The sequence below is a fragment of the Bos indicus genome, chromosome 5 (genome assembly GCF_029378745.1).
Source record: "Bos indicus isolate NIAB-ARS_2022 breed Sahiwal x Tharparkar chromosome 5, NIAB-ARS_B.indTharparkar_mat_pri_1.0, whole genome shotgun sequence".
Lineage (NCBI taxonomy): Eukaryota > Metazoa > Chordata > Mammalia > Artiodactyla > Bovidae > Bos > Bos indicus.
In genome coordinates, this window is record NC_091764.1 from 60,401,849 (window position 1) to 60,418,428 (window position 16,580).

At 41.1% G+C, this 16,580-nt stretch overlaps 1 long non-coding RNA gene across 1 annotated transcript; it reads left to right on the plus strand.

The window, feature by feature from the left end:
- The first annotated feature begins 336 nt into the window (after nt 1-336).
- LOC139183153 (uncharacterized) lies at nt 337-16,315 on the plus strand. Its single transcript, XR_011566647.1, has 2 exons — nt 337-415; nt 13,652-16,315. It is a non-coding gene; the product is annotated as an uncharacterized lncRNA (long non-coding RNA).
- Nucleotides 16,316-16,580: the final 265 nt, after the last annotated feature.

Genomic DNA, 16,580 nt, shown 5'->3' on the forward strand with positions numbered 1-16,580 from the left:
TCCTCTTCCCTCCTCTCTCCAGCCCTGAAGGTCACTGTGGGCTGACAAGCCCTCCCCCTACACCCTGTGACTTGAACCTGGCTCCCCTCGCCCCACCCCTGCCCTCACTGTCCCCCTCTGCTGCATTGGGCCCCTCTTTATACTTGTCTCTGTCCTGGCTGGGCTGTCCAGTCTTTGCACCTTTGCTCTGAAAGACAATGGGAACCAAAGGCCACTGTCACCATGGCATATGAGCATTGGCCCCAGTAGGTCTGCATCTTTTAATGGTGGGTGGCAGTGGGTGGTACACTGGGAGGCCCAGGAAGTAGGAAATCCTCTTCAGCATCCAGGGGAAATATGCTCAGAACAGCGTCCGGTCTGTGGTAACTACAGGGGAGCTGTTAGCTGTCATCCTTGCCCCCAGCCCAGCTCTGAGGTATGTGAGAGTGAGTGGACAAATGAATGAGGTGGGGATGGAGGGAACCTTGAAGGTTAAACACTTGAGGCTGCTTGGGGCAAGTGCGTGTACAAAGGCCCAGCAGTAGGAATTAGCAAGGTGTCTTGATAGAAATGTGAGTGGACCAGAGGAAGACAGTGGAGCGGTCACAGTAGAGGGATCAGGTTACAAATCCTCAGATTGCTTAGGGCTCTTGATTGCCAGCCTAGGCTATTTGAATTTTATCCTGTAGGCAATGGGGAGTTGGCTAATTTGACATGATTTTCCTATCGCAGATTTAGACTTGGTACTTAATTGAGCTCTCACAAAGTTCAAAAGTACAAGGTTCAATTTGGTACCAACTTGAGCTCTTGCTTTGTGTTTGAGTTCTGTGTTTTTTCCTTCTTTCCTTTCTCCCTCCCTCTCTTCCTCTCTCCTTCCCTCCTTCCCTCCCTCTCTCTTCCCCTTCCTCTCTCCCTGCCCATCTCCCCTCTCACTCTCACTTTCTCTCCTTGCATTTCCCCTATTCAAAAATTTTATGCATTATATTTTTTGTGTCGTTGGTAACTAATTACCATCTCCTGGGAATCTTCATGTCAATTGCTGAGAAGTTTGGAAATGTCACACGTTCTTTTTTTTCTTTATTCAGCAGGATTAACCAGCTAGTTGTACAGTCTGCACAGAAGGGAGGGCATCTCACTTGTCACCTCTGAGGTTGTCTGATCCTGTCTTGTTGCACCAGACACTTAATTTATGCTATTAGGGTTATCATATGCAACTCTCATTTGAGTTACCAGGGGGTCTCACTCTCCCCAGTCCTAATAGACAAATGGTTTTCAACCAGGGACCATTTTGACCCTCAGGAGACATTTGACAATGTATGGAGACATTTTTAATTTTCATAGCCTGGGTGTGTGTGTGTAGGGGGCGGGGGTGATTTAGTGGGACATTTAGTGGGAGGGGGCCAAAGATGTTCCTAAACATTCTACTATGCACAGGATAGCACCCACAATTCTTTGGATAACAGAGAATTATCCAGCCCAAATATCAATAGTGCTGAGGTTGAGAGATCCTGGATTAGACTGGAACCTCTGACCAAGAGAGGAGAGTGAAATAAACTGAGGGTCTGTGTGGACAGGATCGGGATGAGGAATGATCTGAGGAAAAGATCCACCAGAACCAACTGTGCTGAGAAGGACTAGGCAGCAAACAAAACCCAGAAATTTAAAAATTATGTTTTTTATGAGCCAGTGCAATTCATCTCTTCTTGATTGACTCTATGGAGATAATAAATTGCATTTTTTGGTTCTGAAGGGCTCCCAGCAAGAGTAGCTACAGTTGTGTTGGGCATTGCAGTGTTGCCAGTAACAGCCTTTGAAGCCCCTCATAGCTTCGACTTTAAGGAAATACAGGTAATAGTCTTAGAAGGGAGCAGGCGCTAGACATCTGTTTTGATGGGAGAAATAAAGCATCGAAAGTATTTTTCTAGCCCAAGTGGTAAGACACTGACCCTGATCCTCTTAGAAAGAAAGTAGTTATTAACTCTGTGTGAAGGATTCGGGACTCTGATCCTGGTGGTTCCCTGAATCAATAATCCTGCTCACAGATCTGATGTCCAGGATCTCCGTACAGTAAGCTCTGTGTGCCTGGCTCAGTCCTCAGTCTGATCCCTCTCCCGTGTCCGTACTCATTGCCATGTGCTCTCATCCACTCCCGAGGCTTTCATCCTCTCCGGGGTCCTTCACACGAAAGAGCAATCCCACTGCATCTCCCCAGTCCTTTAACTCTCCTGATTTCCGTGGAGGACCATTTCACATCTTCCTTCTGCTTGAATTTCCAACATCCCCTTCCCCATCACTCAGCACTGATGACCTGACTTCCTGTTTCCCTGAGGAAACAAGTAATCAGAAGCCACTCCCACGTATTTCATCACATGTACCAACCTCTGTCCTTTTGTCCTTTTCTTCCATTTCTATGGTCCAACTTTAGATTCTGCCCCATCTGCCGCCAGAGAGACGTTGCTGCTTCTTTCTCCTGGATTCATGCTCCCCCTATGCCCTCAACTGGATTATTACTGTCAAACTTACTTAGAATATATTCTATATTTTGAAAATATCTTCTTTGACCTTGCACTTTCCTTCAGCTGTGGCCCCAGCCTCCAGTTACCATAATAGCAAAAGAGAACTGCCTCCTTATCCCCTCCTCCTCCTCTGTCCTGAACACTTTTTTTTTTTTAAACTCTCACTCATCGAATCACCAGCAAATCCTACTCGTTTCAAGGTCACTGTGACCTCCACCTGGCCAAATTCCATGGTTAATTTTCAGTCTTTATTGAGACATTCATCAGCATCCATCACAAGGCTCATTCTCCCTCTCGACTCTCCCGTGACAGCCCAGGAGAGCATGGTGGTTTCCTTAGCTGTGAAATGTCTTCAACACAGGGAACACTTGGAGATGATGAAGTCAATCACATCCATAGCAGGAAGTTTTTTAATGTGAAGTTTGGAAATAACCTTGCATTTGATATTTTAAGTGTGTGTGATGTTTAAACAAATTTGGTATATTGGAGAACCATTTGCTACATGAAAAGACTTTTGTAAAGAGTAATCAATTATATCAGTTTGTAATCAATTATGGAACATGTAAAAGAATTTTGAACCTGTTATACTACATTTATAAGTGTAATTTTGTTAGTTTAATAAGAATGACTGAAGTAGTCAGGATTCTTTTTCTTTTTTTTAGTAGATTAATTCTGAGTTAGTTAATTAACACAGGCTAAAAGTCAAAACCTGGATTCTAAAGCCAAACTGTATGGTTCACAAAGTAATTCAGATATTGTTAGCTATGTAACCTGTTGAAAATTACTCTCTGTACCTCAGTTTCCCTACATTTGAAACAGAGGTGATAATACTTTAAGATATCTGGTTGAATTGCTGTGAGAATTAAATGAGTTAACAATGTAAATTGCTCAGAAAGGTTTCTGAGCCTAGTCAGGGCTGTCAGTGTTAGCTGTCCTTGAAAAGCAAATCACATATATTATATTAATAGATGCAGTTAAACACCTTTAAATTTGTTTAATTAACTAAGTCTAAGTGGAACCAACCCCTTAATAAAGTCTCCCAGAAAGTAAGTTAAGATTTTGCATGATAAATAGCACAATTGGCTTTGTAAAAGGGGGTTTAAAAGTTTAAAGGAAGGTGGTGGTGGTTTAGTCACTAAGTCGGACTCTTGCAACCCCATGGATTATAGCCTGCCAGGCTCCTCTGTCCGTGGGATTCTCCTGGAGTGGGTTGCCACTTCTTTCTCCAGGGGATCTTCCCAACCCAGGAATCGAACCCACGTCTCCTGAATTGCAGGCAGATTCTTTACCAACTGAGCTACACGGGAAGCCCCACTTAAAGGAAGGAGTTGAATTCTAATGTGTTACTCCAATAAATCAAATATGGCTTACTGAGAAAAAAAAAAAAAAAAAGCCTGTGGTCCCAAAACAGTCTTTTTCTGTACAACAGAGTTGTCCTCTGGGATTAGCTAACTTTGTAAATTCACAAAGGCAAAACTAATCTCCAAGGAGCCTTGGCATCTTCTAGTTGCCTCTGGATTTCTGAGGGGCCTGTGGTGTGAGAGGGAGGCTCATTCAGTGGGCTAACCCTGAGGCCAGCCCCCTCCCACCCACCCTAAGCCTTAGCGACTCCACTTAGATCAGTGCACTAGGAGGGGTTTCTGCCTCAGACTTCAGGGAGTGAGAGTTTGGGCTCCAGTGAAGTTCTAAAATATCATTGTTTTATTTGGATGATGACCTCATCTTCTTTAAGCTTAAATTTTTAGAGGCTCCTGAGAAGCATTATTCCAAAGGTAATAACGTCTTTTAACCAAAGTCATGCTATTGAACTCCATACAGCCCAGGAAGAGGAAAGTCAGAGTGTGAATTCCAACAGTGAGGGTCTGTTATAGACTCAAGGGCTGGAGCTGGACAGGGCTCTCTCTTACCACACAGTGGTTGCAAACCAAGAAGCTGCTCACTTCTTGGAGTGGCGAGAATCTGGCATCAAATGAAATCGCAGAGTCACTGAGTAGCACTTGCCAGTGTCTGGTGCATAGAAAGAGTGCCTTGACTATGTAATTTGCTTTGAGGCTGAATTCTCATCAATTCCTAAATTTTTCATTTTTTAAGAAGAGGGATCTGTAAACTTCGAAGGTAAAAGGACAGAGAATAAACATTTTAGAATTTGCAAGTCTAATGACCTCTGTCACTGCTGCTCAGTTCTGCCAATGTGTCACAAAAGTTGCCATATGTAAATAAATGGGCATAAACCTCTTCCAATAAAACTTTATTTAAAAAAAAAAACAGGTGGAGGGTCAGATTTGGCCTGTTTTAGAGTAGTGCTTCTCAAACTCTTTCCACTATGACTGTTGGGTTTGTGTTCAACAGTTTCGTTCAATAGATTATTGTTCCTTGCCTCCTTGATCCTGGACTCTGTCGTGTGACTGACTTCTGTCAACAGGATTGTGCCGTCCACTATATGTTGCCTTTCACCCAGGGGAATGTTAGGACATGAGGCAAGCAGAGGATTGAACTGTGCTTATGGGATGAGGCTTGCTCTTTTGTGCTTTTAACATTATGATGAGAAGAACTATTCCCAGGCAACTGCTGCCCCTTTAACCTGGACCCCAGTGACCATGGTGGGACAGATCTGGATCCAGCAGGGAGTGGCCAAGCTTGGTAGGACCTGCAGTTTGAAGTAAAGCTGCCCAGGTGAGCCCAGCCTAGATTAGCCAATCCTCAAGTGACCCACAGGTGAGTGAGCATATACTTTATGTATATATGCTCATGTAATACTTACACTAACTCTATGAAGTACGTAGGTATTATTATTCAGGTAAGGAGACTGAGGAATGGATGAGTTCAGTAACTTGTCCAGGGCCGCAGAGCTCGTACATGGCTACATGGTAGAGATTCGCAGTCGACAGGCCTGGCTCCAGAGTTCATGGTTAACTATACCTAGATATTGTCTATTCCACTATAATCCATTACATTTTTTTAAATTACATTAAAAAAATTGATGGTTGTAGCCCACTACATGGACTTCATGACCTATGATTTTTAACCTCCTCCAAGGAATTATTCTGTGACAAGAACCAAAAGCCAAATTCTCACTCGAGAATCTTAAAAACAAAATTTCCATAGTTGAATTATGTTCCTAGAGCCTGTCATCGCTGTGTTCCTTGCTGACCCCCAAGAAAAGTGCTTTGAACATGCTCGTCTGTGCCTTAGTGTTGAGGAGCTCAGCAGATAGAATAACTTGGGCCAGACATCCCCTCCCCCTCGCTCACCCACTTCCCTCCAACTCCCAGGTGCTGCAGAATCAACAGGAATTGGCAACTTCCTGACGAGAAAGAATGTCACCAGCATTTCAGGGAAAGCAAATGGCTGCCTCCTAGTGCTGTTGGGGGCTCTTGGAGCTTTGGTCTCAGGAAGAAGAGCCTGAGTCTGAACAGGAAGGTAAAGTGTGATTCAAGGACAGGAGTTTCTGAGGGGTCCAGACCACCCACTGGGTCAGGGCAGGGCAAACCTCTGACAATTTTAGGATTTGATTGAAATGGAGGGTAGAATTGGATCATTATAGATATGACATGGAAATGAAAGTAGTTGTACCCTTAGATCCACTGTGGAGAGAATGCATAAGACCAACCTTGGGTAATAGCACAGCTGCTTGATTTTTTTTTTCTTTTTACACAATAGAAAAAAAGTCGTTTAATTGAGAAATAACAGACATACCTCACTGAATGAGTTGAAGGTATACAGCCTGATGGTTTGAGTTACATATATTGCAAAATGACCATCATAATAAGTTTAGTTATCATCTATCATCTCACTTAAATACAATAAAAAAGTTTTCCTTAGGATGAGAACTTTGGGGATCTGCTCTTTTAACAACTTTCCTATGTATTATACAGCTGTATAAACTAGTCATCATGTTGTACATTCTGTCCCTGATACTTATTCATTTTATAACTGGAAGTTCACAGCGTTTGGCTGCCTTCATTCAATTTTCCCTTCCTGGACCCCATGCCTCTGGTAACCACAAGTCTGACCTCTTTTTTCATATGAATTTGATGGAGTTTTGTTTGTTTGTTTGTATTAGATTCCACATATAAGTGAGATCATACAGTATTTGTGTTTCTCTGCTTGACTTATTTACTTAGGAACATGCCTTCAAGGTCCATCCATGAGAAAAATATTTGTATAATATGTAATTAACAAGTTTCACATGAAAAGGAAATAGAAATACAATGTTCAGATATTTAGGAGCCTCAACTCAAAACTAATATTAGAGTATTGATTTAGGGGGGAAAGAAAGCTAAATGAAGGCAACTAGAAGTATGTAGAAAATGTTATTTATAGAATGACCTTTAAAATTTTCTGATGTTATTTGAATATTTTAAGTAAGAGTAACAAATGAAACTCTGCCCCACTGCATCTTACCTCACAGGAGTGGTTTTCAGAGAGTCTTTAAGGCAGTGAATTAAAATCTTGCTATTGTCAAGGAACTAACAAAAACTTCCATGCTGTATGTGATTCTTTTTCTGTTTTTTTTTTTTACTTATCAAAAGAAAAACCCAGAAAGATATGTCAGGTTTGTGTAAATGAGGTATTCAGAAAGAGTGGCCAGTTTTGTTTTATGATCTTATGAAGGAAAATGTGTGTGTGTGTGTGTGTATACATATATGTACATATATATCTTGAACTAACAATGGGACTTCCTTTATATTGCAAATTACATCTTAATTTTTTCTTAAAAAGGATTTTTAAATGCAAAATGCAGCTGCTGCTGCTAAGTCATTTCAGTCGTGTCCGACTCTGTGCGACCCCATAGATGGCAGCCCGCCAGGCTCCCCTGTTCCTGGGATTCTCCAGGCAAGAACACTGGAGTGGGTTGCTATTTCCTTCTCCAAAGCATGAAAGTGAAAAGTGAAAGTGAAGTCGCTCAGTTTTTTGGTGTTAACCATACCTAGAGTCTGTAATTAACAGTACTGAATTTCAGGGTCTCATGCTGTCCTATATTCTTGCCTGCCTTTTCATTCTCGCTCACTGCACCCTCTGGGCTGTGCTTCAGTTTTACACCAGTTGTATAAACTACACTAGAGGAAGGGCTGGTCTGCTGGTGGAGATCCTTCAGTTCCAACCTACAGTCAACTACTGACCAGATTTTGCTTCCTTCTTGTTCCTTGGACAATCTTTGTTTGTACCAGGATCTAAGTTTATATATTAAAAATTGTAGCTGGTTTATAAAAAATCCCATAAGACTCAAAAGAGAACAAGTTAAGCACTCTAATTGCCAATCAACCAATCATCAACCCATTTTTACCAAATAATCATAAGTCTTCCAAGACCTATGGAAGATTTCTATCTGGGATATCCACAGTGGAGATTCCTATATGGGATTTAGGAAACATGAGGTACCCATCTTCTTTTCTAGTTTTGGAAATTTTTATTTTGAAATCATTTTAGACATATAAAAGTTGCAAAAATACACTGAACTCCTATATGCTCTTCATTCAAAAACCCTGATTATTAACAATTACCTAATTGTTTTTTTGTCATTCTGTCATTGTGTGTGTGTATTATTTTTTCCGAGCCATTGGAGTATAAGTTCAGACATGATGCCCATTCACTCCTATACACTTCAATGTGTGTTTCCCAAGAATGGTGGAAATTCTCTCACAGTGTGACTACAGTTCAATTTTCATATTAAGGAATTAAGATTGACACAATATTAGCTTTTAATTTATAGTCCTTATTTGAATTTCACTAATCTGCCTCCTGAGAAACCTATATGCAGGTCAGGAAGCAACAGTTAGAACCGGACATGGAACAACAGACTGGTTCCAAATAGGAAAAGGAGTACGTCAAGGCTCTATATTGTCACCCTGCTTATTTAACTTCTATGCAGAGTACATCATGAGAAACACTGGGCTGGAAGAAGCACAAGCTAGAATCAAGATTGCTGGGAGAAATGTCAATAACCTCAGATATGCAGATGACACCACCCTTCTGGCAGAAAGTGAAGAGGAGCTAAAAAGCCTCTTTTTTTTTTTTATAATTTTATTTTATTTTTAAACTTTACATAATTGTATTAGTTTTGCCAAATATCAAAATGAATCTGCCACAGGTATACATGTGATCCTCTTGATGAAAGTGAAAGAGGAGAGTGAAAAAGTTGGCTTAAAGCTCAACATTCAGAAAACTAAGGTCATGGCATCTGGTCCCATCACTTCATGGGAAATAGATGGGGAAACAGTGGAAACAGTGTCAGACTTTATTTTTGGGGGCTCCAAAATCACCGCAGATGGTGATTGCAGCCATGAAATTAAAAGACGCTTACTCCTTGGAAGGAAAGTTATGACCAACCTAGATAGCATATTAAAAGGCAGAGATATTACTTTCAATAAAGGTCCGTTTTTCTAGTGGTCATGTTTGGGTGTGAGAGTTGGACTGTGAAGAAAGCTGAGCGTCGAAGAATTGTGAGTCCCTTGAACTGCAAGGAGATCCAACCAGTCCATCCTAAAGGAGACTAGTCCAGGGTGTTCATTGGAAGGACTGATGCTGAGGCTGAAACTCCAATACTTTGGCCACCTCATGCGAAGAACTGACTCATTGGAAAAGACCTGATGCTGGGAGGGATTGGGGGCAGGAGGAGAAGGAAACGACAGAGGATGAGATGGCTGGATGGCATCACCGACTCGATGCACATGAGTTTGGGTGAACTCTGGGAGTTGGTGATGGACAGGGAGGCCTGGCGTGCTGAGATTCATGGGGTCGCAAAGAGTCGGACAGGACTGAGTGACTGAACTGAACTGACTGAATTGTTTTAATAATTTCCTTTGTATCAAAAACAATTTCTATTTCTGGCCCAGGATCCAGTCAAGGGCCACAGTTTGCATTCTCATCTCCTCTGTAAACAGAGTTCTTCAGAATCTGTTTCATGACCTTGACATTTTTTAGAAATACTGACTGATTACTTTGTAAAATGTTTCTCAGTTTTGGTTCCTCTGAACCTTCCTCCTGGAAAGGTATTTTGGGCAGGAATACCACAGAACTGATGTTGTTTCTTTTCAGTATCATGAGATACACCATGTCAGTTTGTTCCATTCCTGGTGATATTAACTTTGATCATTAAGATGGTGTCTGCCAGCTTTCTCTACTGAAAAATAACTAATTTTCTCTTTGTAATTAATAAGTAATTTGTGACAGGTACTTCCTCATCAAATTTCTACTAATTTTAGAATCCAATTGATGATGCTTTCTGAATCAAGTATGACATTGACTAAAGGATGACTCTCCTACCCACTGCAGGTTTATTGAGGTTTGATTGACAACCAGAAGTTGTATACATTGTATACAGTTGTACATATTGTAAAAAGTGTACAACTTGCCATTTTGGTATAGATATACATTGTGAAATGGTTACCACAGTTAGGCTAATTAACATCTGTCACCTCACATAGTTACCTTTCTTTTTATGTGTGTATCGAGAGCATTTGAGATCTACTCTCTCAGCAAATTTCAAGTATATAATACATTATTATGAACTATAATCACCATGCTGTATGTTAGGTCTCCAGAACTTATTCACTCATCGTTAACTGAAAATTATACCTTTTGATCAACATCTTTCCATCCCATTCCTACCCTGCTGCCCAGCCCCTGGTAACCATTATTATTCTATTCTCTGTTCTGTGAGTGCAACATTTTTAATTTTTTATGATTCCTTAGCTAAGTGAGATCCCCACTCCAGTACCCTTGCCTGGAAAATCCTATGAATGGAGGAGCCTGGAAGGCTGCAGTCCATGGGGTCGCTGAGGGTTGGACACGACTGAGCGACTTCACTTTCACTTTTCACTTTCATGCATTGGAGGAGGAAATGGCAACCCACTCCAGTGTTCTTGCCTGGAGAGTCCCAGGGACGGGGAGGCTGGTGGGCTTCCATCTATGGGGTTGCACAGAGTCAGACATGACTGAAGTGACTCAGCAGCAGCAGCAGCAGCAGCTAAATGAGATCATGCAGTAGTTGTCTTTCTGTGACTGACATATTTCACTTAGAATAATGTCCTCCAGTGTCATTCATGCTATCCAAAATAACAGTTTTCCTTCTTTTTCAAGGCTGAATAATATTCTGTTTATATTTTGTATATTAACCCTTTATTGAGTATGTGGTGTGTAAATATTTTCTCCCATTCCATAGATTGCCTTTTTGTTTCGCTGACTGATTCCTTTCCTGTACAGAAAATGTGTAGTTTGATTTAGTTCCACATGTTTATTTGGGCTTATGTTGCCTATGCTTTTGGTGTCAGTCTGAAAAATTATTGCCTAGACTAATGTGTAGGAATAGCTCTTCAATTCTGATGTTCACCCAGACTGCCCTGGAACTTACCCATTCCTTTCTCACTCTTATCCACAGGTCCTCCTCTCAATCACACACCCTCACCCCCACTCCCAAACACATACAACAGTTACATGAATCCTTTGTTTCTAAATTATTCTATTATCTACTCCTGGACCATCTTGACTTGAAAATCTATCCACTTAAAGGATTTAAAGAACTCTATTAAAAAAATTAGATATGTTCAGGCAATGTTAAGTACTAAGAATTAGATGAAATAAGGATGGAAGTGTTGAATGGAGGTGGGACTGCTTTAGACACTGTGTTCAGGATTAGCCTTTTAAAATGAGACCTGCAGCATGAGAAGGAATCAGCCAGTGAAAATCAGGGAAAGAGGGTTCAACACTAAGGAAACTAATGGCTCAAAGACCTTGAGGCAAGAATCTGATTGTCTGAGGAAGCAGAAAGAATATGGCTAAGGATATTAAGACAATTTAGTGGAGAAAGAAGCGTCATCTTTTCGACACATGGAGCCAGAGAACTGGATAGCCACATGTAAAAGAATGAAACTGGACCCCACTTATACTATATTTAAAAATTAGCTCAAGTCATAGCCCTGAGTGTAAGTTCAGTTCAGTTCAGCCGCTCAGTTGTGTCCGACTCTTTGCGACCCCATGAATCTCAGCACGCCAGGCCTCCCTGTCCATCACCAACTCCTGGAGTTCACCCAAACTCATGTCCATTGAGTCGGTGATGCCATCCAGCCATCTCATCCTCTGTCGTTTCCTTCTCCTCCTGCCCCCAAACCCTCCCACCATCAGGGTCTTTTCAAATGAGTCAACTCTTAGCATGAGGTGGCCAAAGTATTGGAGTTTCAGCCTCAGCATCAGTCCTTCCGATGAACACCCAGGACTGATCACCTTTAAGATGGACTGGTTGGATCTCCTTGCAGTCCAAGGGACTCACAAGAGTCTTCTCCAACACCACAGTTCAAAAGCATCAATTCTTCGGTGCTCAGCTTTCTTTACAGTCCAACTCTCAAATCTGTACATGACTACTGGAAAAACCATAGCCTTGACTAGATGGACCTTTGTTGGCAAAGTAATGTCTCTGCTTTTTAATATTGCTGTCTAGGTTTGTCTTAACTTTCCTTCCAAGGAGTAAGCGTCAAAGAGCCAAAACAATAAAACTCTTCAAGGAAAATATAGGAGTTTATCTCCATGACATTAAATTACACAAAGCCTCTTTAGATAGGATGCCAAAAACATAAGCAGAGAAAGAAAAAATAGATAAATTGCAGTTCATAAAAAATTTAAACTTCTGTACTTCAATGGACAAAAAGTGGAAAAAACTGAAATGTCTATCAATTGATGAATGATTAAAGAAAATGTCTATATCCAAAATATCGTAATATTATATTAGTAGAATACTATTCATCTGTAAAAAGGAACAAAGTGTTGATATAATCTACAACATAAATGAGCCTTGAAAACATTGTGCTTAGTGAGTGAAGCCACATATAATGATCAGATAGTGTAGGATTTCATTTATATGAAAATTCCAGAATATGAAAATCTATAAAGATAGAAACTAGATTAGTAGTTGCTTAGGGCTGCAGATGGGCTTCCCTGGTAGCTCAGCTGGTAAAGAATCTGCCTACAATGCGGGAGACCTGGGTTTGATCCCTGGGTTGGGAAGATCCCTTGGAGGAGGGCATGGCAACCCACTCTAGTATTCTTGCCTGGAGAATTCCCATGGATAGAGGAGCCTGGTGGCCTACAGTCCATGGGTTGCAAAGAATTGGACATAACTGAACAAATAAGCACAGCACAGCATGGGGCTTCAGGGCAAACGGGGAGTGAGTACGATAGGTACAGTTTCTTTACAGAGTGATGAAAATGTTCTGAATTCATTCTGGTACTGGTTTATAACTGTAAATATACTAAAAACTATTGAGTTGTATAGTTAACTTGGTGAATTGTATGTATGTGAATGATATCTCAGTAAAGCTGCTATATAAAAAGAGAAAGAGAGAGGAGGGAGTAAGGGAAAGGAGATCCAATGAGGCAGACAGAGGGCTATGGCGCTATATAAACATTCACTGCTAATTTTTAAGCTTCTTTTAGAAATCAATGTACAAAAATATATTGATACAGTAGTTCAGATAGTACCTGAAGCATGTGCATAAACAAAGAGTAGGACAAACTATTAAGGGCCTCAAAGTTAGAAGCAAACATCATGGGTCAGATATCTTAAATGAGACCAAGGGCAAAACATACAAGAAGATAGAGAGCAGTGTAGAAGCATTTGCTAGACATGTTTCCTTAGCATTATCACTGGCCATTAGTGAAGAGGAACTAATAATAGAGGTGAATGTTTATTCAGTGTTTAGTATGCACCAGGCAACATTCTAAGTACTTTTCCAGTATAAGCTCACATAATCCTCACCACATGCTAAAGAGATAGAAACAATACTAGTCTTTTGTACAGATGGGAAAACCTGGACACTCAGTGAGGTTAAGCCTGGTCCTCCTTCACCTGAGCTGCATGGCTCCTGAGCATGTGCTCTTTACCACCTCCCCAGAAGGCTCCTTATCATTTCTTCTCTGTCCGTTAGTTCTTTATATAGAAAAACAGGAAGCAAGCTGTAAATGGCTTACATTATAGAGTGTGGGGTGAATACAATCAATTCTTTGTTGATCTTCACTAAGTCCCTAGTAAGTCTCAAATATTATTGTGTGTGTGTGCATGTACATGTGTGTGTATTGTTTCTCTATCTCCCTATCTTAATATATATATATATTCTAATGAATGAAAAAATACTTACAAAAGTTAAACTTCTGGTACCCAACAGGTATTATGAAAGCACTGTATTCAATATGCCAGCAAATTTGGAAAACTCAGAAGTGGCCACAGGACTGGAAAAGGTCAGTTTTCATTCCAATCCCAAAGAAAGGCAATGCCAAAGAATGCTCAAACTACCACACAATTGCACTCATCCACACGCAAGTAAAGTAATGCTCAAAATTCTCCAAGCCAGACTTCAACAATATGTGAACCATGAACTTCCAGATGTTCAAGCTGGACTTAGAAAAGGCAGAGGAACCATATATCAAATTGCCAGTATCTGTTGGATCATCAAAAAAGTGAGATGTTCCAGAAAAACATCTACTTCTGCTTTATTGACTATGCCAAGGCCTTTGTGTGGATGGCAACAAACTGTGGAAAATTCTTCAAGAGATGGGAATATCAGACCACCTTACCTGCCTCCTGAGAAATCTGTATGCAAGTCAAGAAGCAACAGTTAGAGCAGGACATGGAACAACAGACTGGTTCCAAATAGGAAAAGGAGTACATCAAGGCTGTATATTGTCACCCTGCTTATTTAACTTATATGCGAAGTACATCATAAGGAATGCTGGACTGGATGAAGCACAAGCTGGACTCAAGATTGCCAGGAGAAATATCAATAACCTCAGATATGCAGATGGTACTTCACGGGAAATAGATGGGGAACAGTGGAAACAGTGTCAGACTTTATTTTTTGGGGCTCCAAAATCACTGCAGATGGTGACTGCCGCCATGAAATTAAAAGACGCTTACTCCTTGGAAGGAAAGTTATGACCAACCTAGATAGCATATTGAAAAGCAGAGACATTACTTTGCCAACAAAGATTCGTCTAGTCAAGGCTATGGTTTTTCCAGAGGTCGTGTATGGATGTGAGAGTTGGACTGTGAAGAAGGCTGAGTGATGAAGAATTGTTGTTTTGAACTGTGGTGTTGGAGAAGACCCTTGAAAGTCCCTTGGACTGCAAGGAGATCCAACCAGTCCATTCTGAAGGAGATCAGCCCTGGGATATCCTTGGAAGGAATGATACTAAAGCTGAAACTCCAGTACTTTGGCCACCTCATGCGAAGAGTTGACTCACTGGAAAAGACTCTGATGCTGGGAGGGATTGGGGGCAGGAGGAGAAGGGGACGACAGAGGATGAGATGGCTGGATGGCATCACTGACTCGATGGACGTGAGTCTGGGTGAACTCCGGGAGTTGGTGATGGACAGGGAGGCCTGGCGTGCTGTGATTCATGGGGTTGCAAAGAGTCGACATGACTGAGCGACTGAACCAAACTGAACTGAACCACCCTTATGGCAGAAAGTGAGAATAACTAAAGAGCCTCTTGATGAAAGTGAAAGTGGAGAGTGAAAAAGTTGGCTTAAAGCTCAACATTCAGAAAACTAAGATCATGGCATCTGGTCCCATCACCTCATGGCAAATAGATGGGAAAACAATGGAAACAGTGAGAGACTTTATATTTTTGGGTTCCAAAATCACTGCAAATGGTGACTTCAGCCATGAAATTAAAAGACACTTACTCCTTGGAAGAAAAGCTATGACCAACCTAAACAGCATATTAAAAAGTAGAGACATTACTTTGCCAACAAAGGTCTGTCTAGTCAAAGCTATGGTTTTTCCAGTAGTCATGTATGGATGTGAGTGTTGGACTATAAAGAAAGCTAAGTGCTGAAGAACTGATGGTTTTGAACTGTGGTGTTAGAAAAGATTCTTGAGAGTCCCTTGGACTGCAAGGAGATCTAACCAGTCCATGCTAAGGGAAATCAGTCCTGAATATTCATTGGAAGGACTGATGCTGAAGCTGAAACTCCAATACCTTGGCCACCTGAAGCAAAGAACAGACTCATCTGAAAAGACCCTGATGCTGGGAAAGATTAAATGCAGGAGGAGAAGGGGATGACAGAGGGTGAGATAGTTGAATGGCATCACCGACTCAATAGACATGAGTTTGAGTGAGCTTTGGGAGTTGGTGATGGACAGGGAAACCTGGCATAATGCAGTCCATGGGATTGCAGAGTTGGACACGACTGAGCAATTGAACTGAACTGAACTGGTCCAACAGGTTAGGATTTTAGTTAGGATACTAGTTCGACTACTGTTAAAAAAAGTCAAAATAACAATAGCTTAAACAAATAGAAGTTTATTTTTCTGTCCTGTAATAGTCGAAGCATAAATAATACAAGGCTAATGTAATGACATCATGCTAATAGAAACCCAAGTTTCTTCCATCTTGACTCTCTGTTATGCTCAACAAAGGACTTCTGTCTCATGGTTGAAAGTGGTTGCTCCAGATCCTGCCATCATGTCTGCCTCCCAGCCTATAGAAAGGGGAGATGGAAGAAGTGGAGGCTTATTTTTTCCCTGTAAGGTCATGGACCAGAAATGGCACAAATCACTTCTGCTGACATCTCATCAGTGAAAATTTATTCCTTTCCACACCTAAGTGCAAATAATGCTGGAAAATGTATTTTTTAGTGAAACAGTCACTGGTTTGGCTAAAAGTCAGAGACTGAATCGTCAAAGGAAGAAGGAAGGATTGGCTGTTAGGGGACACCCAGCAATCCTGCCACTGGGTAAAACCAGGTCAATAGACCCTTGTATAGAATCCTGCCTTGAGAAGGCTTATTTCATATTGAATACACACCATTTTGTATTCACAAACTATTTTACTGCTTTTCTGTGCCTTTTAAGAATACAATGGAACTACTGATGACTGGCACCTCTAATGTGAACATTTGCAGAGGAACGTTTTTTAGCGGAGAAGCTAAAAACTCAAAGGACGACAAAATCAGTCTACATTCCTACTCCCACTTAGGGTGAAAGCATAAAAAGTTAAAGTAGATGCATAAGAGAACCAAAGGAAACCCACTAGCTTGATGTTCCCACATGATGTGTACACAATGTGAGGTACTCAGTAGATTGGGTACTT